The sequence below is a fragment of the Giraffa tippelskirchi genome, chromosome 12 (genome assembly GCF_054371585.1).
Source record: "Giraffa tippelskirchi isolate mGirTip1 chromosome 12, T2T-mGirTip1v1.2.pri, whole genome shotgun sequence".
Lineage (NCBI taxonomy): Eukaryota > Metazoa > Chordata > Mammalia > Artiodactyla > Giraffidae > Giraffa > Giraffa tippelskirchi.
The window spans coordinates 143,299,685-143,326,511 of NC_137286.1; the positions used below are offsets into that span (position 1 = coordinate 143,299,685).

General features: G+C 36.5%; 1 protein-coding gene across 2 annotated transcripts in view; it reads left to right on the forward strand.

Moving 5' to 3' along the window:
- LOC145530572 (uncharacterized) overlaps positions 1–11,836 on the forward strand; it is a 414,567-nt gene extending 402,731 nt beyond the window's left edge. For both annotated transcript variants that reach the window (XR_014071907.1, XM_081552135.1), the window contains one exon: positions 11,576–11,836. The gene's annotated coding sequence lies outside the window, so the exon portion shown is untranslated. The remainder of the gene's footprint in view (positions 1–11,575) is intronic.
- The last annotated feature ends 14,991 nt before the right edge of the window (positions 11,837–26,827 follow it).

The following is a 26,827-nucleotide window of genomic DNA, read 5'->3' on the forward strand; positions in this document are numbered from 1 at the left end:
TTAAAAAGGCATGCTTTTAAGAGCAAGCAGTAATTATTATTTTGTATTTGCAACTTTAGTCCTTTCTCAAGAGAGGATCTGGGCTTCTGTTTGCACAGTGCGCAGGGCAGTGGAGCACTGTGAAATTAATGGATGATTAATGACAGCTTTAGCAAAGGATGGACCATGGCTTTGTCCTCCTAGAACACCTTGAAATGATGAATTTACATGTAATATGTATATTGCACACACACAAACACCTCTTCACGGTTTGTTTGCTATAAATATTGATGGAGCAACAGAGGGAGGAAATAAGGGAAGCTTTCTGAGTCCCCTTCACTTCTTTGGGGGAAATCTCCCTTTGCTAATCCACTTTATTCTGCTAAACTCATACCAAATCTTATGTTTCTGGTTGAATTGTTGTTTGCTTTTTGTGTAGCTTCTTTTGCTGTGGTCCTACAATGTAACTCTTTAAGAGGCTTTGAGGTAGAACTCACGTGTAATAAATGATGCTCAATCCTGTTACATCTGTCAGGATGGTGTCTAAGTGGGTTTTGAAGTCAGATAAAGATTGACAGGAAAAGACACTGTATGATAGCAAGCATCTTGGCAAACACAATGGTAATCTGGCTGTATTTAGAGATCCAGGATCGTTTCCTATTCAGTGGTACCCTTCTGTGCACTCAAGGAGAATCAGTGAAACAAACATTTGGCTTCTCTGTGCTTGCCTGGGCAGCAGGATAGAAATTCTGATGAGACCAGCACTGACTATAAGGAAATTGATAGCTGCACTTACCACGTTTTTGGGAAACAAAGCAGACATTTTATATTTGATCTCAGTGGAGCGGGGGATAACTGATGCTATCCACTAGGGTCTCATAGCCTGGTTTACTGTTCTTCTCTGCACACTGAATTCACTTGGACAATATTCCAAGAAAAGACTGCTTCTACAGAGAATTGCAGTCCACTGGGAAAACACTCCCGCAGTAGCCCTGGGGATGTCTTTTCTATCTCACACTTCACTTCCACGCTCAGAGGAAATCTGCGTGATACTGAATCTCTTATAAGGGGCTCGGTTCTAAAATCAGCATGAGAAGTGAAAATATATACCATCAAGGTAACAGAACCAGTGAACTGAGGCACTCGCTCTGTGAGAGGCAGTCAGAAATGAAGACTGCCTGGGGACGAGAGTGAATCAAATATTTCCTCTCACCATCTCCCGCTTCTCTGCAGGGCTTATGGAGCTGCTGTTTATATGACACTTGATAATTTAAAAGCGCCGTCACACAGATCATTTTATGTCATTTGTACACAACCTACATGTGACATTATTGCTATTTTAAAAATTAAAAAAACAAAGAAAAAAACCTTGCCTAAAGACCTAAGTTAGGACTCACATTTCATAGTAGCTCTATTTTTCTCTAATTTCTTTTCAGTAAGACATTTTAAGCTTTTTTTTGTTTTGCCTTTTCCCAGCTAGGCGTAGCCGTGCGAACACACTCGGGCAGGGAGCCGCGAGCTCCCGTTCGTACTTGTTTGTCCCTTTTGTGCTCCTGTCCTTCACAGGGCTTTAGCTCTTACCTGTTCTAGAAGGTTGATCAGTCTATCCTTCAAAGTTGACCCTCCCCCCTTGGAGAGACTGCAGATGCGTAAGGATTATAAGTCACCAGGCTCTGCTTCTGCGGCTACAAAATTGAAAAAGTTACATGGGTTAGCCATTTATCCTCAGCTGGTTTGTTGCCATGAGTTTTAATGTCTACTGCCCAGAATCAATGATGTGAGGACAAACAACACTTCTAATCTCTTCTGCTGCCGTTGCTCTATCATTTCAGGCTTAAAACACAGCATCGTTTTTTCTCATTTCTTTTCCTCTTCAATAATCCTTGACAGCTCAAGCATCTTGTTGTGTAACCTTGGAAATACATTTAAAAATCTCTACTGCCTCTCAGTCTCTCCAAATCTCCATTTACATGCAAAACGGTCACTAGTTCTCCTTAGTGTTCTTACTGTTTCTGATGTTTAAGTTAAAAAAAAAATACACTTGAGAATTATTCAAATTACAATTCTATTTAAAATATTCTGATGAAGTACAACTGCGTTTGCCAAATAGTTCACTAAAATGGATATATAGCCTGATCACTAATGAAATATTTGATAATCTTAACTGACTCAGGATGGGAAATCTTTTTTATTGCAAGTATTTCAAATATACACCAATAAACTCAAGTCACCTTAATTGTGAACAACTCATATAATAGTAACACATCTCAGGGAAAACTGGAGAAACTGTGTGCTCATTTTGATTGGATGGGGAAGTTAATGTAGAAAAGAATATTGGTTTGTGGTTTAAAAGTTTGTAGCAATGTTTTTGGAATCTGACTTTGATCAAATTGTAAATGATGGATTAAAAACCATATTTCTATTTGTTGGAAGTGTATGCGTTAATTGAACATAATTCTTATTTTTATTTTCTTATGTAATTGTGAAACATGAGGATATGAGAAATGTCTGTGATAGACTATCAAGTAACATTTAATATTCTTTACAGTGTTGAAGTGCATCTACATAATTAGTAACATCCGTGTTGTACATCCTTCATAAAAAGTGTAAAGGAGAGATATATAGTTTCATTTGACCATGAAAAGCAATCTGGATTTGTGTCTCTGCTGAAACTATTTTAATTTTTATAAATAAAATGCAAATCTTCCTAACTGTTTTACTATCCCAATTGTTGATTTTTAATTTATTCTTGATTTTAGGAACTAGCAGAAGATTATGAGTTAATTTCTCAGTTGTTTTTGTGAATTATTCCTTGGATACAATCAATTCTTTTTTGGTGTACTCATAGTTGATAAAACCTGGATGATTGAAACTGACCTTGATTTCAGTCTTTTTTCTAAAAATTCTTAATTATTGTCATTTCTTAATTGACTAAAGGAGAAATTTGTTAGGGAAATATAGAAACTCCATCATGGCTATTGCCTCTAAGATATATATATTTTTAATTGGAGTATAGTTGATTTACAATGTTGTGTTAATTTCATGTGTAAAACAAAGAGTTTCAGTTATATGTATACATATATATCAATGTCATTTGCATGTAATGGCATACACAATGTATTATAGCATACATTTTATAAAACTTTCATTAAGTTTAAAATAATTAAATCCTGTACACTTTTGATTTTGTAGTAGGTAAATAGCACTGCTGCTGCTGCTGCTAAGTCGCTTCAGTCGTGTCCGACTCTGTGCGACCCCATAGACAGCAGCCCACCAGGCTCCGCCGTCCCTGGGATTCTCCAGGCAAGAATACTGGAGTGGGTTGCCATTTCCTTCTCCAGTGCATGAAAGGGAAAAGTGAAAGTTAAGTCGCTCAGTCATGTCCGACCCTTAGCGACCCCATGGACCACAGCCTACCAGGCTTCTCTGTCCGTGGGATTTTCCACTGACCACTGACTAAATGTATATTCATTGAATTATCATGATTTTTCCAATTAAAATATAATTATCTAATTCTATTTTCATGGAATGTTTATGCAAAATGCTAAAAAAATTAAATTATTGTCATTTAAGGAATTCTGAGTACATGATATTAGAAAAAATATCTTGAGTCCTTTCACTCATTTTAGTAGATTATACATGATTTGAATGCATATTCTATGAAGGAATGAAATAGGTTAAAATGAGATTATTTAGTAAAATGAATGCAAGGATTTGAAAAAAGATGAGAATGTAAGAATGTTAAGTTAAAAGGATCCAGTTTTTATCCAAATCGTTGTCTCATATTTAAGAACCCACCATTTCATTCAACTGGGAAAGTAGTAGTGGAAAAACAGGCATTAGAAAGAAATCTCACAAACTTCCATATAATTCTTACCATACAAAAGCATGAGCAAATGGTCAATGCTTTCCTGTAGGTGTGCTTTGTACAAATTCAATTATATTCCTGCAAAGCGCCATTGGAATTGTACATACACATTGAAAAATAAAATTTGTGGATTTTTCTGTTGAAACCATCTGAACTGTCAGTTTAGCTAACCTTTGTTTGCCTGTCATTGAGTTCCCGTGATTAAATGTGAAGATTATAATCATTAACCATGCCAGGGGTTCACTGTGGGTGGAATTTGATGTGCAGATGACATTCTGTTTGTACGACGAAGTCAAAATTAGACTTCATTTTTTCAGGCTCAGCACCCAGAGGTCTCCAGGTTAGTTATCAAGGGCCTGCAGCCTTGTATTTCCTAACTTTATATTAAACATTGCATTCGTATTGACTGGGGAATATTTCCCTACATCCTGTAATCACTGCCTCTCCTTTAACTGGGACACATACATATTTGACATCACAAGGGAAGCAATTTAAGAATCTGGATTTGTAGAAAAATATTAATTTGTAAACATTTTAAGCCAATAAGCTACTTTAATGAATACACATTCGCAATTTGATTTTTCACGTTAGTTTATTGTTATAAAAAATAGTAACAACAAGAATATTAAACATTGCTGAAATTATTCAGCTACAAATGAAAGTAGAGCATATATAATTTTAATAGGCTGTGATAAAACAATTTTTCCAAGAGTATGCTAGTCTTTAATAACTTTCTCTAGCTGTTATTATTCAAAATGAATCTCAATATGTTTCTTCACTATGTATGAAAGAAATATTACTTAGTAATTAAAGTGCTTAGTAATTTGAATTCAAATAAAACAGATTTTTTTTGTTTTGTTCTTTTTGTTGTTTAGTCACTAAGTTGTGTCCAACTCTTTGCTACCCCGTGGACTGTAGCAATCCAGGTTTCCCTTTCCTTCACTATCTCTAAGAGTTTGCTCAAATTCATGTTCATTGAGTCAGTGATGCTATCTAACCATCTTATCCTTTGTTCTTTTAAATTGACTTAAACTCTGTTGAGAAGATCAAAATCAGCTGGCATTTTGGCTAACACTTCATATTTGAAAGAATAATAAATTGAAGGAAAACATTATTTTTATATTTATATGCTTTTACTGTTTATAACTTTTTACTGTTCTCTTGCGTTTTTTAAATTGAGACCAGATTTGCAATTTGTATTTCTAACTCCATATAATAGATTAAAGACTTATTCTGAATATCTGAATTTCCCAATCAACTTCCTTCAAAAGTTACGTCCTTTGCAGCTGATAAAAGTGGTTAAATTCAGTGATTTTATTGACTATGTAAATTTGTAAGCCTCAAGGTACGTTATCACTAATTCAGGCATGTTTCAAAGAGAATAATCTTCTCAATAAGCTACCTCTAATTTAAAATAACTTTCCTGGATTCTGTTAGATTTCAGTAATTGATACAGTAAATAAAATTAGAACTAGATAAAATCAAAGTATATATTAATAACTTTCCTTTTGATTGCTAATCACTGAAAACAAAGAATATTTTCCAACAAATCCTAACTTTTCAATAGCAAATAACAGTCTAAACATCCTTAAAAATAATAAATTTCATATCATTGGCTACACATATTCAAAGAACTGTAGATAGATTTATAAAGGAAACCTGAGATCCTTACAACAAATGCATGTGTGCAAGCTAAGTCGCTTCAGTCGTGTCCCACTCTTTGCGACCCTACCAACTATAGGCTGCCAGGTTCCTCTGTCCATGGAATTCTCAAAACAAACACTCAGATCTTTATTAAAATTCAGAAGAAAAATTTTAAAATATGTGGAGTGATGAATTAATAAGTCAGACTATAAGAGTCTTCAGTTAAAATGCAATGTTTATTGTGAGTTCAAGTAGCCATCAAGGCCAAAGTCCTTAAAGGAATACTGATAATACTTACTGAACCTGGAAAAATTATGTCTGCCATGCGTTAATTAAAGCCTGTTGATGAATCATAAGATAAGACAAGTTGAACACAGCATTTAGTGGGCTTCTTTGCCAAAGCCTCACATGGTTGTCCTGCTGCGAAATCTTCTCGACCATCTTTGTTGTCTTCATTAATGTTACAGGGATTTTTCCGGTGGGTCTGCTTTCTTTCCTCCTAGCTGCTCACACTGTTGGACGGCAGGGTGAGGAGGCGGGGTTGCAGCCACAATAATGTCTCTGCAGGTGCTCTCAGTACTGCCCTTCTGGGTAAACTCAGGAGACGGATTAGGATCAAAGGGGCCATTATGCAAAATGCCTATAACCAAGACAGGTGCTCTCTTATGAAATGAAACTCTGACCTAATCATCATCTCATGGGGCCATGGTTATTGCAACAAAACTCTGATGGACAAATATAACACGCACTCCTCACCCCACCATCTGAAAGCATGTGGTGCATCATAGAAGAGATCCTTGGGGACCTCAGGGACGTGCAGACTTGGCCAAGGTCAAGCGGGGGTCACACATGGTTCTAGAGTGACGAATGGATAGTAATAACATGGTAAGCACAACAATAGCCACAAACAAAGATGAGGAGTTTGTTTTTAATTTTGCAAAGCATGATTCAAATTGTTTTACATGTAATACCAATGCAATTCCCAAAGCACTCTGTAACATTGTGTTTTTATCCTTATTTATAGATGAAGAAACTGCAACATACCGAGGTTAAGTAAGTGCCCAGCATCACAGAGCTAGGAAGGAAAAAGAATAATCAGGGCACAAATGCAAACAGATTGTCTCTGGAGCCAGCCTCCAGGATCACTCCAACACGTTGTCATTGTAGTCCATTTAAACATATCATCAAACATTGCAATCAAATGTTATTTGTCAGCCTCGGGTTATATTAATTCTATTTTTGTTATATCTATATGATGAAGACAAAAATTGGTTGACTTGAAACCTAACTTATTCAAGTAATATTTTGAAATTTACAACATAAAACTGCTAACAAAGCAGATCCACCTGATTACTACCATTGCTTGTAGGGCTTGTGTGCTCATATAAGGAGTGGGTAGGGTAGTAAAAAGGCAAATAAAAATAAAACAAGCAGAATACAAAGTCGAAATACTTTAAACTCTGTCTTCAGTGACAGCATATGCACGACTGATTTCCATATTCTTAGAAGAGGTGCTGGGAAGGTTTGTCACAAAATCAACAGTGGCTACTTCAGAATGATTGGAAATCTGGTGGACATCCTTTGGTACATTTACTTTTACTTTGATTTTTGGTTTTTACAAAGACCACTAAGCCATTCAAAGAGCCCATATATTGACTTGGAAACCATAGTATAGAAACCTTGGCTAGAAATTCCAGATTCAGTTTCTACAAAGTAGATCTGAGAAAATATTGGAGCTCAAATACTAATGACGTGGCTTCTGAGTTGGAATCACAAGTCTAGACATAAAGAAGACTCAATATTTAAAATGTTTAATTCAATCCCTACCATATGTTGGCTACATAAGTCCGCAGATTTCATAAATACAAATGGCTCCCTAAAGGAGGAGCAAACTCATTCCTTACCATGAGTATTTCCTTTGCCCTGTTTTGATGAGCTGCAGAGTAAGCAAACATTCACCAGTAATTTCGGCGAGATGTTTGTTTAGATGATAACTCCTGTATGGACATGTTTGTTGTATATGGGTATGTGTGTGTGTGTGTGTGTGTGTGTGTGTGTGTGTGTGTATGTAGATATTTTCTCATAGGTGGGAACACCTGCCATAGAGGGTTTTAAATATTTTGAATGTCACCCTTGCCATGTCCCTTACATTTCTATTTTCTTATTTCTGCTGATTAAATGTTGCTAACTTACCACTGACTTTATTACCAACATTGACTGCGATTCCCATTCATATCCTTAGGATAACTTCTACTTTTGCTACCCATTATTTAGTTCCCCTATTTTCTGTCATATAGACTCAGATTTTAAATTTAGTTCCTCAATACTCTATGAAAACCTAAATGGGGAAAGAATTTGCAAAAGAAGAGATACACGTGTATATATAACTGAATCACTTTGCTGGACACCTGAAATGAACATGACATGGTTAATTAACTATACTTCAATATAATATAATTTTTTTAAATAAAATACATTACCCAAATACAATAAAATAAATAAAACTCCTCCTAAATTTAATACACATACTTGGCATACAGTTAGTTGACATAGTAAAACTTTCACAAAAGCCTTTGTATGTAATGGAGCTTCCTTCGTGGCTGAGCAGGTAAAATAATCTGCCTGCAATGAAGGAGATGCAGGAGATACAGGACTCAGGAGATGCAGGTTCCATCCCTGGGTAGAGAAGATTCCCTGGAGAAGGAAATGACAACCCACTCCAGTATTATTGTCTGGAGAATCCCATGAATAGAGGAGCCTGGAGGGCTACAGTTCATGAGGTCTCAAAGAGTTGGACATGACTGAGCGACTAAACAGCAACAAATGTATAAAGTAGATATGCTTTCTGGGCTCCTAATTTGGCCACAGTCTGGCCACGTTTAATCCTCTGGCTCTGTCCGGGATAGCAGGTAGCCAGCCTTCTGTCCCATCAGGGACCCTCTGGCAGGTGCTCTGAGACAGAGGAGGACACTTTCACTGTATTGCCTTACTTTCTGGCTCATTTTCTGTCTGGAGTCCCTACCATTCCTCCTGCTTCCTCTTGTGTTGCGTCACAAAAGGGTTTTAGCTTAGTGCTTCTCAAACATTAATATAGATGAGTATCACCTGGAGATCTTGTTACAATGCAGATTCTGCTTAGGTGGCTCTGGCCGGGGTATGAATCTTTTTATTTCCAACAAGCTCCCACATGAAGATTCTGCTGGTCCCATGACACAGATCACTCTGGGTAGCAAGAATTTAGTTGACAAACCATGGATTATTGAGTGAGATTGTTTGGATTTTGGACTCTGGTTTCACTATTTACTGGCAGGGAAACTTGCATAACCTATATAAATGCTCTCAGCTTCAAGGGCCTTTGCCTATAAAATGGGCTATTAATACTTCATAGAGTTCATGGGGGGACATAGGATAATAAACTTAAAAGTCCAGGGCCTTTCAAATGGGAGGTGGCTCTGTAATATAAATGCTGTCCTTACCTCTCCCTCTCAGCCTGAACTTTCAGCCTAATTCACTTATTGAAAGAGTTTGTCACTTACTTTGCCTGCCACCACTTGCCTCTTTTCTGGCTTTTAGTCTCATCTCTGCGGTCTATCCATTAATTAACTGATCATTCACAGACGATCTTTCACAGCCATGTCTTTGCTCACAGGCAGATTCTCCTATGACGCTGAGGATCCACAATGGTGAAGCCTTGATCATTGTAGCGCTCTCTTGGTGAACGAAACTTTTTCCTAAACCTATAGTTAACATTCCTTCAGCACATTTTGTGAAATTCACTGAAGTCAGTAAAATTCAGTAAGACTCTCTATTGGGCTATTTAATTTCAGCATAGTAGGTGCTCAGGAAAACTCAACATTGTCAATCCCGCTGTAAATTTCTTTCCTAGTAAATCAGCATATAATAAAGGCCAGCTTGGTTAATATGCTTAATTATATATGTGGCTTTCCTGAATTGAGTTTGGTAGAAATGATAAATTTTAATAAAAGAAGGTTTGTTATTTATATGACCCAGAATGATAAGTTTGCAGAATGATCAATTTTTGATGATTTTAAAAAAAATTCAACAATTGTTTGAATGTCAGTTAAAAGGTGCCATAGAGCTTGGAATAGAAATTACCATGATCATTGTGGCATTTGGTGTATAAATGATTAGATGCATTTGATCCCAAAATTAAACGGTTTAGTAAATATTAGATCAAGCATACTGCAAACCAAAATAATGTGACACATATGACTTATGCATGAAGGCTATGGGAGGTGACATATTTTTAAATTGCCTATTATTGATACTATATTAAATACAAATGTGTTATTTGTATATTTATTAGTTTTTTATACGTTTTATTCCAACTACAGTTTTGGTATTCAATTTTTTAAATTTTCTAAAATGTTTGTTGAAGTATAGATTTACAATGTTGTGTTAGTTTCAGGTGTACAGCAAAGCTTTTCAGCTTACATATATTTATATACGTACGTATATATACTCAATTTTGACCCTATTTCCTTTGACTGAAAGATATAGACCATCACCTATAATGGCAAATTATAGTTTAGTACAATGTCTTATGGGATTCCCAGGTGGCACAGAGGTAAAAAATTTACCTGCCAATGCAGGAGACACAAGAGACTCAGATTTGATCCCTGGGTCAGGAAGATCCCCTGAAGGAGCAAATGGCAGCCTACTCCAGTATTCTTGCCTGAGAAATCCCATGGACAGAGGAGCCTGGCAGGTTATAGTCCTAGAGGTCCCAAGAGTCGGACATGACTTAGCAACTGAACGCTCATCTACAATACCTCATGAATATCACAACTTTATTTCCTGAATTTATCTGATTCAAGGGGGAAGGTTATGTTAAATTTTGCATTAGGTTCTTTAAGATGTTGTTAGTCTGGCATAGTATGAGAAATAATTTTGTGCTCAATTTTTATCCTCCTGTAAAATTTAGTATAATTAAGCTTTATACTTGAAAGCAATATCACCCCTGCTCAAGAATGTGTTGCAGTTATTCAACCAAGAAGGCAGATTTTAGAACTGTGTCTAACCGACTACTCTCCTATGAACAATGAAATTACTGTTTGCCTTTCCCCCAAATACACACACACGTGCACACGTCTGCGGCATAACTTGTGGGTCCTTTGTGTGTATCAGATACCTATTCCTGCTGAGGAGTGTTTCTTCTCAAGTTTTACATTGCAAACCCCCAGTATTTTAAGCCAGCTATTCTTCATTGATTTGAGTAGTGTCCTAAAGATTAAAAGTTAAATACAAAAGTATACATGGTAGGAAACGTTTTTCTTTCTTTAAATATAAACTCTTCCATTTGTGCTTGTTGGATATATTAACACACCAACATTCACTGAATCTTCAAAAGAAGTGCCTCATATAAAATATCATTTTCCAAACTTTCTTGCCCATGAAGTTTTTTTTTTTTAATTTGATTTTTTTTTTTTGTAAAACATCAGTAGATCTGTAGAACTTACTAAGAGTTGAATTAAATAAACCCAGGTTTGCATCTTGGTTCCAAACACTAGCTGCAAGCAAATTTCCTAATGTCATTCAACACGAGCATTTCCTAAGGCAAGGGTAACTGGGTGTTGACTGACCAGGGATGGAACCCAACCCTCTGCATTGAAAGGGCAAGTCTGGACTGCCAGGGAGGTCCTTCAACACTGACTTTCAAATGTACAAAAATAGCAGAACCCTACTTCATGACTGTCAGATTCCTATATCCAACTTCTACTCACTATCTGCACTAGGATTTGCACTAAGTTTACACAGATAGAGGTAATGGTTTTCTTTCTACTAATGACATCCACTCCATCCTCAAGCCATCTTCCTTTCAGATTATAATGCCAGGACCCTACACTCAACCACTCAGGAGAAAGTCTTGATCTCTTTCTCTCATATCCACACTCCCTTCCCCACCTAGTCATGTCACCTCTACTTTCAAAACACCCCAAATCAAACAATGCTTTCCCAGGCCGAAGACCACAGCTGGAGCCCCTATCAGCATCATCATCTCTCACCTGGCACTGCTAACCCCTTCCCACCCCCACACTTATCCTCTTTCTGTTCACGTTCTAGAGGACAACCAGAGCTGCAATTTCAGATGCAAATACTAAGTTCCAGAAATGTCCTCCTTCCTCTCACGGTGGCAGAGTCAGACAGGACCAGCTGATGCAGTCATTACAGAGATGGAGTGTGGTATCAGTGGAGGCCCTGATCCTTGGAATCCTCTGAACTCCAGGAAACATGTTCTTCAAGCCCTACTCTCTGGCAAGCCCCTATGAGCCTCCTCAACCCATCGTTTCTATTATAAATGTTTCAACAAAAGTAATGAAATCATAACAAGTGTGAGAACTTGTTTCTTAATACCGGTCTCTACCATATCAAGACTGTGGCTGGTCCTGAGTATTCTGACCATGACTAGAAGTCCTAAGAAAAAACATGATTTCTTTCCTGCTGTCACACATTATGTAGAGGAGGAAAACCCCCAAACCAACCTACACTCACATGTGGTCTGTGACATGCATGTAATAACATGCAGATCAGTCTGGCTTTTGAGGTTAAAGTATTCTATCACATTGCTATTTCAAGTGAACATCAGACTAGTCGAGGCTGAGATGATCAATTGCAAGAATCTCTAAATACTAACAATAAAACACAGATTTTGTTCAATCTTTAGTCAAAATTGAGAAACCTGGAACAATTCCAGACCCTTCCAGAACTGTCTGAACTTGAAAAGTTATAAGAAACATCAAGGAAAAATAGCAATTTCATCAACAATTTTTATTGTATGTTACATTCTGTTTGGCACATCGCTTAAATATCTGAAAAAAAAAAAATATCTGTGATAGGCTATGCCTATCATCTGCACTAGGAAGGCGGTAGATAGGATCAGAACAGAACACCTCTCTGGTGGATTCACCACAGCCGCCTGGCTGGTGGGCCACACAGGCAGCAGATATATCAATGTGGAAGATTTTGAAGGAGGAGATCAGGCCCAAGGGACTCTGCTTACATAAAACTTGACCCCCACATATCAGATCCGTCTCTCCTCTATAATCTAAACTTCAGTCTGTTGAATTAAGAAGCAAAAAGATGCTCCAAGCAACTAACTGATGACTTTGAAACTAACAAGTTGCTTCCTAACTAGTATTCTTTATCTTATCCTCTTCCTAAAGTAATTATTATCTGAAGCAAATAAGACTGCTGAAAAGATATTAGTTTCAGGATTGCTAGATTAAAAACATGAGAGAAACCTTTCAAAATTCTCTAGAGCTTTAAAAATAAAAGTATTGCCATATTTGCATAAAAAGCAACAATGATATATCTAAAGATAAACATCTTTGGAGGACTATTTGCTCAAAATTTTGAGTAAATTACTGATAGATTTATCTTGCAGGGTAAATGTATATACACATATGAATGGATCTAAGAAACATAGAAGAATATAAGAAATACACTTATTCTGATACAATAAGAACCATCTTCTTATAATTAGTGGTTTTTAAAGATAGTTTTCAAACTAGTTAATATTGTTATGCCAGATGCTAAACAACAGTCTTAGTCATATTTGAAAAGGTGGTTTTATTTGAAATAAAAGGCTTCAGGACATTTCACACATGATTTATCATGTATTTTATTGGTCATTTGACTTGCAGTTTCTCACACAATATCCTTCAATGGTAAATTCTCATGCTTTTTAGCTAATTTGTTTAGTATCCAGTTGGCAAGAACCTGGGTTTCAAGGTGCAAGAAAAACAAATAAATACACTGCACCCCGATGTTTCCAAATCAAATACTTAAGATTACAGTCATGATTACTTCACTCTGGTAAAACTTTTCTCCCCTAAATTAAAACGAAACAAAGTCCCTGGGCATTGTTAGAAAGCATGGCAAAGCCAGAAGCAGGCCCTCTGAAACAATAGAGTCATCAGCCAACTTTATAGCCCGGGCTAATTCGATGTGTCAGACCCTAATCAGCTCCGTTTCACAGCGCTTTAGCTCCATAAAAGCAGATTTGTTTAACCGCAACCTGTGTATTTCAGCATGACTGAGGATGGGGAATAACGGGCCGAGAGCAGGCTGATCTCACGGGTTAGATGGCGCGGATAAAGGGAATCCATCACGGGCTAGAGAGGCAGAGGCAAAGTGACAGGCTCATTCATGCCTCGGAGACATTTTTAGGTCTATTGAAAATTCTAATCTGTGCACTCTAGATGAACCTCCGCACTCCCTAATTTAGAACATGTAGCCATGTGTGGAATCTGTCTGCCTCAGATAGGGCGGGCGGGGTGCGGTCGGCCAGCCAGCTCTGGGAGCGGTTGTCCCCTCTAAGTGCATCCTGCCCTGAACTCTGCAGCACAACACATAAGCTCCATTTACAGGAGGATTTCAGAGTTAATTAAACGCAGAATTTGTTTCTTTGGAAATCACATATGCCTCGGGGTTGAGTAATAGCATTTCAGCAACTACTTTAATTTAGGATTAAGCCTACTGTACATTTTCCGAGAGAATTTTATTTTCATAAGGACGCGTCTATAGAGATGGGGAAATGTGGCCCCTCTGTTACCGTGAAAGGTTTTAAAAATAGCTTAAAAAAAAAAAAAGACAACCATATGAAGAGATGCTGCAAATCAGCAAATGCAAAATCATCTGTTGCCTAAAAAGCACTGGAACAGACAAATAGAGGAGCGTGCTGGTGAAATTGTTGCTTTGCTGATAAGGCAAAGACTTGCGCCAAAGGCTCCCATGTTTGAGTTCTCTTTGCTCTGGATTTGCTCTTAGCATGCCAAGGTAATGATTCAAGAAGCATAATATTTACAAATATTTGGATTCAAGATGACAGGTCAGATTTTTATGATCATGCTAGCAAGTCATTGCCAACATATATCAACTCCAACTGAAGTCCCTACAGAAAATAGTACATATTTTCATTCTTAATTTTTTTAAGGTGGATCCTTAAGAGGGGAAAAAATGTGAGCAAATGAAGAACAGAGCAATATAAGAATCCAGTACCTTCCTCTGTGGATTTATTCCAATACTTCCCAAACACCATGCAATAAAAGCTTCACAATACGTGTAGAACTTGAGTGCTTATCCATTGATGTTTTTGAGCATCACTTGCAGGACTGTTGCATATTAGCCAAATGCCTAGTTGATTAGGTTGTAGATTTACAAAAAATCAGGGAATATTAATATTTTGCAAAATAAAATTTAGAAAAATACAGGGGAAAATGCATTTTAAGTTTGAGAACAACGCCAACCTTTTTCTGTTTAAATTGCTAGTGAGATTTTGTGTGTTCTTCTCAACCTGGAATACTTCTTTCTTTTTCCTGAGCATTTGCACTGGCCTTAAAGATTGAGATGAAAATCACTGTGGCCAGTTTTGAGGTAGAAATACAATTAGGCAGCATTTGGCATTTTCTGTGGTCCACTGAGCATGTGGATTCTTGGAGGTAAAAAGTTCAATTCATGAGGAAGAGCAGAGACAACGGAAGGCTAGAATGTCTACAGTAAAATAAAACAGCCCCAAAGCCCCACCGAATAAGCCCCCATCCATAAATCTCATTAATCAGTAATACCTCAAAATAGAGAAAGAGTGGGAGGAAAGTGAGCTCCTTCAGACTGGCCCAGATTCTTTATTACCTGAAGGAAAGGCTTGAAATAAAAGGAAACGATTAGGGGAATGGAAGAGGCAAGAAGATCAAGAAAATTGGAAACTTTTGTAGTTTGTAGAATATAAGTCTTGGATAATATTGTGAGGAAGCATAAACATCCTGCACTGAATGTGTCCAAGTTTGATATCAGCCTCTGTGCAGATTTCTCTTGATTGTGTGAAAGATCACATTTAATTAGATGCATCTTTGTGGCACGTGATTTCCACCATTTAACCTGTTAAAATAAAAATTGCATTGTCCTGAATGTATCCTCTGCTCAAAGACCTTGTCCAGAGATTCACTTCTGGAACACTTCTGGTTTCAGTTCTTATTCATTTGGAGAATAGTGATTTATTCCTGAGTTCTATAAACAGGTATTGGAAAGAAACCGAATAAAGCAAATGGAGAAGACATAATTGTGAGTGTGTAAACGTTCTAGGGATCATTGTGATTTGGCAAGTTTATCTTAATGTCTGTGGGGAATCTGCTATTCAAATAAAGCATTGATCTTGAGAAAATAATGCACATATAATAATGCAAACATTTAAGAGAACATAATTAGTCCATTATTTGCAAAAAATAATATTAATTGATTTGAATGATTACTGCTTGGTTATAATAGAACATTTTATAAAGTTTCAATTATGTAGTAAAATGATTTTTAAATGTTTTTTACTTTTAAGCGATTTATTAGTTATAAAACGACATAATGATTTTTATAGGAAATCAATGCTGCATACAGAGTAAGAAAGGAAAAAGCACCCTATCACAGGATATTTACAGAGAAGGCAGGGGCAACCCACTCCAGTACTCTTGCCTGGACGATCCCATGGATGGAGGAGCCTGGTGGGCTGCAGTCCATGGGGTCGCTAAGAGTCAGACACGACTGAGCGACTTCACTTTCACTTTTCACTTTCAGGCATTGGAGAAGGAAATGGCAACCCACTCCAGTGTTCTTGCCTGGAGAATCCCAGGTATGGGGGAGCCTGGTGAGCTGCCGTCTATGGGGTCTTACAGAGTCGGACACGACTGAAGTGACTTAGCAGCAACAGGATATTTAAGATTTTATACTCATAGATGATGTTGAAGCTGAAACTCCAATACTTTGGCCACCTGATGCAAAGAGCTGACTCATTTGAAAAGATCCTGATGCTGGGAAAGATTGAGGGCAGAAGGAGAAGGGGATGACAGAGGATGAGATGATTGGATGGCATCACTGAGTCAATGGACATGAGTTTGGGTAAACTCTGGGAGTTGGTGATGGACAGTGAGGCCTGGCGTGCTGCGGTTTATGGTGTCTCAAAGAGTCGGACATGACTGAGCGACTGAACTGAACTGAACTGATACTTATAGAATCCTAAAGCTGTATCTATTTACATCTACCAGATATAGATAGAGTATATATACATACATATCAAGTTAATTCTGAGATGATGTGAATTTTTGTGGTAGGTGTTAGTGTATGCTTTGAATTCACATGCTTCCTAGTTACTATTGCTAGATTTAGGAAATTTTTGAATTGGATTTCTATGATTCTTAATATATACTAATTGTATTCCCTTGGCTTATCCCTGTAGTAAATTAAATTTGCAATGATAATTTTCCACATACTATTATATCAATTAAAAATCTTTAATAAAAACAGAATGTTCATTAAACTCTAATCATGTCACTTTTCAAAGTGCTAGAGAGACAGCACTTAAATACCATATCTCCATCATGGCTTATATGGTCTTATTTTATATCATATTTATTCCTATTTTTGATAGGAATGATTTAGTCTTTTATTCTTTAAAAAATCTGATTTAGTCTCTTAGTCTTTAAAAAATATGTTATCTATTATAGTTCACAGGATAATTTTCATGTTTATAATTGTATTTTTTCAGTTGTCTATATCAATTTGTTTTATTCTTTATCACTTTGTGTTTCAACATTGCAGCTGTTTTATACCTTTTCATTTTTACTTATTGGTTTCTTGAATAGTCTAGTTTAATTCTGTTGAATTGGTTTTGTCTTGCTCAGATTAAGATCTTTCTATGGGGAGCTTCAAGATTGTCTTAAATATTATGCTTTGAATTTTAATATTTTCTATATCAGTACTGTATTATTTATCTATATGTATATCTTCTATGACTAGATATAAATTGACCTTATATATCAACAGGTTTAGTGAGGTATTGGTAGCTATAGATACTGGTACAGATGCAGATAGAGATATAGAATAGACAGATCAGAAGCAACCTGAATCTCTTTTGATGTCTTTCTTGGGAGGATGCAATTAGTTCCTCTCCTTTTATCTATTTTTGAGGCTAGTGCTCAGGGTCAGGTTGTTAAAATAAGAAGGTAACCAGGTGTTGAAGAACCTCCAGCCCATCCACATCCCTGACTGTCACCTGAGCAGGCGTCTGCGGCGCTAAAACCCTGTATGCCGCCCTTGGTCCCAGACTCCTGGTAAAGGATGGCGTGACTTTCAGGGTCACGCATGTGAGCCTCTGAGTGCAGCCAAGTGAGAAATCAGCTCCAGCGGATAACCTTGAGCAGAGACAATCAAATAATCTCCTTACAGACAGGGCTGGGAATTTGTGCTAATGAATTCTTCCAAGTTTGAAGGAGAAGAATATGGGTGCTTAACACATAAGGGGCAAAAACGAACAAAAAAGCCCTAAGACCCGTACGATATTTCTGGTTGTGGACAAGGGCTCTATTTCTGGACAACAATTTTGATTGATTTAAACATGTGTAGATGAATTTAAAGTGGGTAAAGAACCCGTTTGCCAATGCAGGAGATGTAGGAGAGAGATGCCTGTTTTGATCCCTGGGTTGGGAAGATCCCCTGGAGGAGGGCATGACAACCCACAGCAGTATTCTCACCTGGAGTATTCCCTGAAGGGAGGAGCCTGGCGGGCTACAGTCCGTGGGGTTGCCAAGAGTTGGACATGACTGAAGCAACTTAGCATACAAGATTGGAGCTGAAATTCTGTCTTTCAGAGCAGAATAGAGGAAAGTGAAGATCCCAGATGCTATACCATCTCAGCTCACAGGGCGCTGTCATCTTTGATCCTTCAACAGCCTTCTGGGAAGACCAGTCTTGACATTCAGCCTCAGAGTAGGTTTGTCTTCCTGAAGATGCTGACCCAATCTACTATGCCTGGGAGGCAGGTCCCTGTGTTAAGGATGCCTGCCCCAGCCTGTCCCCTCAGAGTCACAGTAATAGTAGGAGGTGAGGTAGGAAGTCATAGGAGTGATGTAGGAAGCTGCCTCTTTTTCCCTGTTGGTGTTGGATGTGCTTCGCCCAGCCCCTTCTCCACCCCACTTAAGGGGGTGCTCAATGGATTTTCCCATAGTAAAAATATTGACACAATAGAAAGGGGATTTGAAGGTATACGTGCTTCAGAATACACTGGATCAACATTTATGGATTTGCCTAAGAAGCTAAAGTGCCAAAGAATTGATGTTTTTGAACTGTGGTGTTGGAGAAGACACTTGAGAGTGCCTTGGACTGCAAGAAGATCAAACTAATCCATCCTAAAGGAGATCAGTCCTGGGTGTTCATTGGAAGGACTGATGTTGAAGCTGAAACTCCAACACTTTGGCCACCTGATGCGAAGGGCTGACTCATTTGAAAAGACCCTGATGCTGGGAAAGATTGAAGGCAGGAGGAGAAGGGGATGACAGAGGATGAGATGATTGGATGGCATCACCGACTCAATGGACATGAGTTTGGGTAAACTCCGGGAGTTGGTGATGGACAGGGAGGCCTGGTGTGCTGCGGTTTGTGGGGTCGCAAAGAGTCAGACACGACTGAGTGACTGAACTGAACTGAACTGAAGAAGCCAAACATTTAGATGGAGAACGATCAAGTTCAGGGTAATGGGATAAAAAAACAGCTCCTGGAGTCTTTAGCCAGAACTGGAGAAAAATCTCTTCATTGTGCAGAAGTGCAGGGTACAGAGCAAGCAGGCATCCAAGACAGCGTTCCTTAGCCGAGCTCTGGAAGCCGGGATTCCAGGGTTGTGATGTTGCCCTTTAGGAAAAAAAAAAAAAAGGCTCATCTTTATTTTGAATGTGTTGTTCATGTATAGATCAGAAGTTGAACTAAACTTTGTTTCTGCTTCACTCACAATACCTAACTGGTGCTCTCGGTTTGCTCCTTTGTTCTGCTAAGTGGTTAAGGACGTGAAAAGTTCTCTCCCGGCCTGCAGGTCTTGAAGCATTTATTTCTTTGTCAGTGTTAGTATGTCAGCAAGTATGTGTGGGGGGATAAGAGGTGCCCTGGAAACATGAACTGTTCACCTGATTAAGTAAAATATTACAAAGATCATATAAATGAAGATATGAAAGTGTTATCAATGAATCTCAATGTTCTGGCTTAAAAAACTAAAGGTATTTTTGATAAAACATTCCAGCAATGCATGTGTATATATATATACATACATATATATATACACATATATATATATGTATATATATATATATACATATAGACAAATTTGTCACATTTCCCACAGGGAGAGTGCAATGTAATGCCTTACCTTTGAATATACTTTAGTCTGGTGGACGGAAAAGGCTGGGCTATGGAGAGGGGAAACACAGACGTCTATGGTCGGCGGCCTCTTACGTGAATAGTTGTAAGCAGCACAATACATGAGTTGACTCCAAGAGATGGATTGTTTGTTGTAGGCATTTGACAGAATGAATTGGGGAAACCTGTTTAAAAAAAAAAAAAAGTAATCCCTGAGAACTGCAGTGAGGTATGTGTCCACTCAAGAGGAATGTGGAATTTTCCCTCATTGTCAGCACTTTGATTCTGGAACATGTGAGCTGTTTCCTAGATATATAACTTTAGGAGTAGGTTATGATTTATAAAAATCACCTCCCCAGATGAAGTTTTAAGACAGATAAAACAGGATGCTTTGATCTTAATGAAAGGTTTAATGGGAAAGCCAACCCAATGATGTGTTTCTCTTTGAGTATTCTCCTGCATTCATTCATATTTTCTAAAGAAAGCAGAACAATATGAGGAATGTATTAACCATGTTACTCCTCTGGCTGCAGTAATTTATTAAACAGTATCTTACTTTCCTGGAAGATTTACTAAACCTCTTCAATTACTTAACTCTTGCAAAATAATTTACATAGTGACAAGAACTGATGAGAAAAAAAATACGTGAATGAAGTCGTTAACTTAGAATGTTTCAGAAGCACCTGGAGAATAAAATGTTTTCATTCCTCAGTTTATCACAAAATAGTGTTTCTATGCATCGAGTTTTCAAAAACCCTTTATTTTATTTCATGTTTTTCAATATTGGGGATAAATGGCAAATATTTACTAATAGATTAGTTTTAAGGAAGTAAATATTTTCAATCAGTTTGCTTGCTTGTGGAATAAATGTCGTATTCCAACTTTCGAAGAGATCAGACATCAGTCAAAATTGTATGAAGCTTTTTTCATAGTGATCTTTGTACTTCCTCTTAATATTTCCCATTTCCTTCCAATTTTCTAAGCATTGCTTGTGTGTACCACTTGCAGAAGCTTTCAGATCAATCCAGTGAACTACTTTCTTATATAATTTACACTGAACAATGAGTGCTTAAAAGTCTAAATAATGGAACTGCAGGCTCTGTGGTAGATACAAAGAGATATTGTTTTCAGTCAAATCCGAAAGACCATTGATTATTAAATGTACCATTGTTTTATGTACCACTCAGAAAGAAAAAAAATAAACTGTAATGTATGCTTAAGAATAATTTACACAGCATATATTCATCACACTAGCCTTTGCAAGCTTTAAGATATATTTAATATATTCCAAGGGAGATGTCATTTTTTTTTCTGGATTATATTGTTTGCAGGTGATGGGCAATCATTTTGCACATAATTCACTTGCAAAATGGAACACACTGCAATCTACTTGTGGAGTTTTTCTATTGTGAGGTACAATAAAGTACTTTATTTTTGCTTTGCAAGAAAATAAATGGAATTGCAGTCATTTCTCCAATGGCTAACATTGCGGGCAAAGATTGAAAGATGCCATCAATTCCTAGATGCGTCTTGTTCTTAGAGTTGATATATTGGAGGAAAACATGTTTCTAGAATAGATGAAATGTATGTAGTACTTGGGGAAGGATTTCTTTCTCAAAGCTGTTTAATTTGTTTTCTCAAAGAATGAACTATGTAGCATCCCTATCCATCTTTGGGTATCAACCCTGGAACTTCAGTGGCCTTAGTAGGATATTTATTAAGAGATGGACCATGTAGAGGTATATTGTAAAATGTAGTCCATGTTTTCATTAACTATTTACTGTACTAGCAGTTAATTATTAGCCATTAATATCTTTAGTTTACCTTCATTATTAGTTAAAATATGTATTTATAACTAAACAAATATTTATTCTTGGAAAGATTACAAACTAGTTGGTAGAGAATGCAAGCATATGTGAAATGAAACTTAATCTTTTCAAAATAATGATTTAAAAGTTAGATAATTCTGTACACACTGATGTATGGATATTACACTATGATATTTATTGACACATTATAAGTTTAAATTTGTAATGCAGTTTTCAGAACAGTTCATAGTTTCCCCCTTGATCTTTTGCTAAAATTTTGAGGATGTCCCTAGAAGGTAGAAAAATGGTCCAATGTTTTGTGTGAGTAATTAAATGCATGGGAGTGGCTACTTGTGTCTGTGTTACTTGCTCAGTCGTGCCTGACTCTTTGTGACCCCATGTACTGTAGTCTGCCAGGCTCTTCTGTCTGTGGGATTCTCCAGGCAAGAATACTGGAGTTGATTGCCATTCCCTTCTCTAGGAGATCTTCCCAACCCAGGGGTAGAACCTGGGTCTCCTGCATTGCGGGCGTATTCTTTACTGTCTGAGCCACCAGGGAAGCCTCAAGCTGGACATAATCTTCAGCAAGTCTCTTAATATTTTGAACTTAAAATTTTTTTGTGTAAAAGATGGAGATAATAACACCAAATCATAAATTTTGTGAGAAGATAAAATAAGATAATGCATATAGTATGCAGTCCAATTGCAAGTATAATTGTTTTTGATTGTGACCATTAAAAGGATAACTGTGTTGATCATATAATAAATCGAAAGTGTTTATAATAACATATTATAATCATATGTTATATGTTCTATGATCTATATAGATCATAGAACCATACTTTATTTTTTCAGTCATGGAAAACTGAGCAATAAGAGGGTGTAAAGAAATGAAAATGCCTCAAGTGCTATACTGCTATTGAATACTTCAAGTTTTATAAATGTTACTTAATAAAATATACACAATTATGTTGTTTTAAGAGAGATTATACAATAGGTTGTCACAGGGTACTATTTAATATATGTCATGAACAAAGTATGCAAACTTACCAAGGAAGTCATTCAAATAAGGACAAATGGGCTGGTATTCATAATATGACATCTTTGGATAAAGAACCAACTTAAGTGTGAATCTGCTTTAACTTTGGAGGAACAGCAAATAAACTGATTTCTCTTAAGACTGAAAGCACAGAATTGCTGTAACAGAAAAAAAAAGAATTCAAATATTACTTAGTAAACAGAAAATGTGAAACTTTATTCTAAGAGTTTAGATTAGACACAATTTGAAAATCTGAACACTGATTTTTTTCTCCTTTTTTTGAAGGGGATTTGCTGAACGTGGGAGTAGCAGAATACAAATGGAGCTTAGCTTTACCTCCTCAGAGGTAGACTCAACATTTGAGAAAAGCAGAAATGAGGGCAGATTTAATGCAAGTTATCCTAAAGAGGTTAGGCTAGAGACTGAAGAAATAAAGGGGAAAATAGTTGACCCTACAAATGAGTATATGTTAGCATCAAAGGAAAAAGTGAAATTAAAAAGTAACTCAGCTTGTTAGCTTTTAGAAGGATCTTCCCCAGTAGCTCAGACGATGAAGAATCTGTCTGCAGTGCAGGAGACCTGTGTTCAATCCCTGGGTCGGGAAGATCCCCTGGGGAAGGAAATAGCAACCCACTCCAGTATTCTTGCCAGGAGAATTCCACGGACAGGGGAGCCTGGTGGGCTACGGTCCATGGGGTCGCAAAGAGTTGGACAGAACTAAGTGACCAACACTTCAGTTTCACTTTCGATACCAATAGTACTCTAGTGTGATGCACATTTTTAATTTGGGAGGATTGGAGGGTTGTAAAGATTCCCTTTCATCTTAAATATCCATTTTCAACAGTTATCAAAGGTTGATATTCCTTGGTCAGTCGCCCATGTATTCACATTTGTATTTATGACACACAGCTGACACTGTCCCTAAAATATACTCAAACGTGTATACCATCTGTCTATGTGTATATGAACAACATAAATACTGAGTTATTTAAGCCCTGATTTAACCTATATAAGGAATGAAAATCTAAGGAAATGCTTCTTAATGCATCATAAGATTTTATAATGTTATTTCAAAAGCCTTATTAAAAACATATTCAATATATTCAATAAGAATATATTGAACCTATTATTCAATAAGAAACTTCTATTAAAACTTTAAACTTTCCCCCCTACTAAGTATCTTAGAGTTAGTTCTTATCTTTATTTCTAAAACCCAATTACTTATACACATATATGTGTGTGCATATGCATATATATGTATATTTATACATATATAATACAGATATGTGGAGGGCCTGGCAACTTACTCCAGTATGCTTGCCTGGAGAATTTCATGGACAGAGGAGCCTGGGAGGCTACAGTCCACAGAGTTGCAAAGAGTTGGACATGACTGAAACAACTTAGCATGCATGCAGTGTAGAAATATATGTATACCCATACACATGTTATGTGTGTGCATATATATATATATTAATATATATATATATAGAGAGAGTAAAAGATAGATTTTCAATTCTCATACAGTATCAACTATATGAGGTTCAATATATTCTTATTGACTATGGTATTCATAGCTTTCACTTTATTATAAATTAGATAAAATTATAATTCGTCCTTGTACTACATAGAGATAATAGAGATCAAATCATATTGTAATGATTATAGTGTTCAGGATGCAGAAAAGTGACTAAAAGTATCTAACAAACTTACAAAAATTATATAATTGGAGTAACATAAAGACAACATCTAGATTTTCTGGTTTTCAGACTGCGTATCTTTCTGTCTTTCTGTAAGAGGCAAAAATATTAATCTTTTTGCATGAATCTTCTAGAAACTGAAAACAGAATATCATGCTGCTTATTGTGTCCATGAAACATGAAAATAAGATATTACTTTGTGACTTTTGAAATTGAAAAGCTTTTTAAAAGTGCTTTGCTTTATATTATGCTTACCAAATTCTAAAAAATGCATTTATTTTCTCAAAACTCAATTTAAATTCCATATTTTCTTAAAAAACTTACAATACCGTGTAATGGGTTTCAGTTTTATTTAAAAAAATACTGTTTTGTTTCACCTTGTCAATATTTACAAGAACTGGCAATTATTACCATGAAGTTCAAAGTGCCTTTATAACTATTTTAAGTTCTATATCTTAGATATTATAGGGTTTAGTTATCTCTCTTCCATTCTAGGCTATGAGAGGTGATAGATCTCCTCTGTAAAATTACAATCTATTTGGAGAAAATAAGATAGGCATATAAGACAAAATAAGAACCATTACAAAGTTTGTACATCAATATAGCAAAACTATCTACCAATACACAGTATGCCTAAGTATTGAGGGTGTAGTATTTACTGTTTTATATCTCTGAAATGTGTACAATTGAAAATATGTTAAGAATATAAACCCATGTGGTTTTATTGCCATTTTACTTTGAATAAAGAAGAATTTTATCTTCTGCTTATTGAACATTTTCTGGGAAAAAATGACAACCTGAATGAAGACTTCTAGTTCTACTTGGTCATATAGATTCTACTTTGGAAATTCTGAGAAAAAGCCAGTCGACCACCTTTCGTTTCTTTCAAAAATTAGATTGGCAGAGATAAGTGAAACAAAATACCTGAGCATCTTTCCATTATTTTCTTTGCTAAAATGTGAAAGCACATGCAGGGCAATTCCTCATGTGCATCAGCTTCACGGATGCCACGTTGAGTTGGGTTTCATCTGTCATACTGTGTCATGTCAGGTTGCATGGTGCCTTATAATGGATGCTGACGTGGGGTTGCAAGCTGCCCTTGCACCTATGAAAACACACTCAGGATGAAAGCAGATGGGACATTGTTTGCTGCAGTAACTATTTTGGCAAGTTTAATATCCAACCTCAATTATGGAAAAGGATATCATTATCATGTTGCTAAACCTTACAGTCTGAACTGCATACAAAATCTGATATAAAGCATAAATGTTATGTGATCTAATAGATGCTGCTTTTTTTTTTTTTTTCTTGAGTCATGGGATAAAAGAGAAATCAAGCTAAGAAGATTTGTTTTCTTAATTTTGCACTAAATATTAAACTGGAAATTATAATGCCACCATGGTCCATGCTATCATGATTAGCTAAAAATTTTTCAGAAACATAAACCCTAGAACTTTTGTGGTTATTTGCAACAACACTGAAGTTAAAATGTTTATTAGTCAATTCTTATTTTAGAGAAAGTAATAGTAACCCATTTTTTTTTTTTTGCTACTGATCACTTCAGATTCCTAAATTGTGGCAACGAGTTGCCAATGCAGTTTTGTTAGCAAAAGTTTCCAAGATGATAACCATTTTAATAGGACACAGAGTGAACAATTGCTGCTAAATAAGGCCAAATGGAGCTAAACTCTTCCTGTATCACCTTAAATTTCAGGCTAGGTCAGTGAACACTGAAAATAAAACCTAATTATTTGCAGTTGAAAAGTTCAATATCACCATTATGATCTGACCTATTTCAAAAGCTCTTGAAGTTTTTCTGCTGCAATGAGTAGCAGGTCATCTAAACTATTTTTGAAACATTCAGCTGTCGTGAGCTACATCACAGCTATGATTAGAAGATTGGTATTTTATATTGTGAAGTAAATGAATTATGAGAACAGAGAATTTGTAATTTGCTAAGTCTCTGCAATTGTGTGATTAGAGGTATTCTGTCACAGTCAATATAATACTTCAGAAGAAATACAATTAAAATAGATCAATTGACCTAATGAATTAAAATTAGTACTTCACTAATTTCTTATATTATAAACTTTTAAGATATAATTATTCCATTAAATATTTATTTTATCCTAGGCCTCATGAGATTATGTGTTTATTTCAGTTTTAATTAAAAAATCATAATATGAAAAAACAGTTTTATTATATAAGTTGGTGGATCAATTCAAAATTTAAACCATAAAAATAAATGAACTGATTCAGTACTTTGAAAAAACTCCCCCCCCCGGATATTTAACTGAAATGTCTCAATACAGCTTATTTTTATAGCAAAATAAATCCATATTCAAGTGTTTCTGTTGTTCTATGTGAAAGTATCCTGAAAAATGAGGAGGCGGAAGATGATATGTTAATGTCTTTTAGGAATACAGGGAGGCTTCCCTGGTGGCTCAGATGGTAAGAAATCCACCAGGGCAGGAAATCTGTGTTGATCCCTGGATTGGGAAGATCCCCTGGAGAAGGGCATGGCAACCCACTCCAGTATTCCTGCCTGGAGAATCCCCATAGAAGAGGAGCCTGGTGGGCTACAGTCCATGGGGTCGCAAAGAGTAGG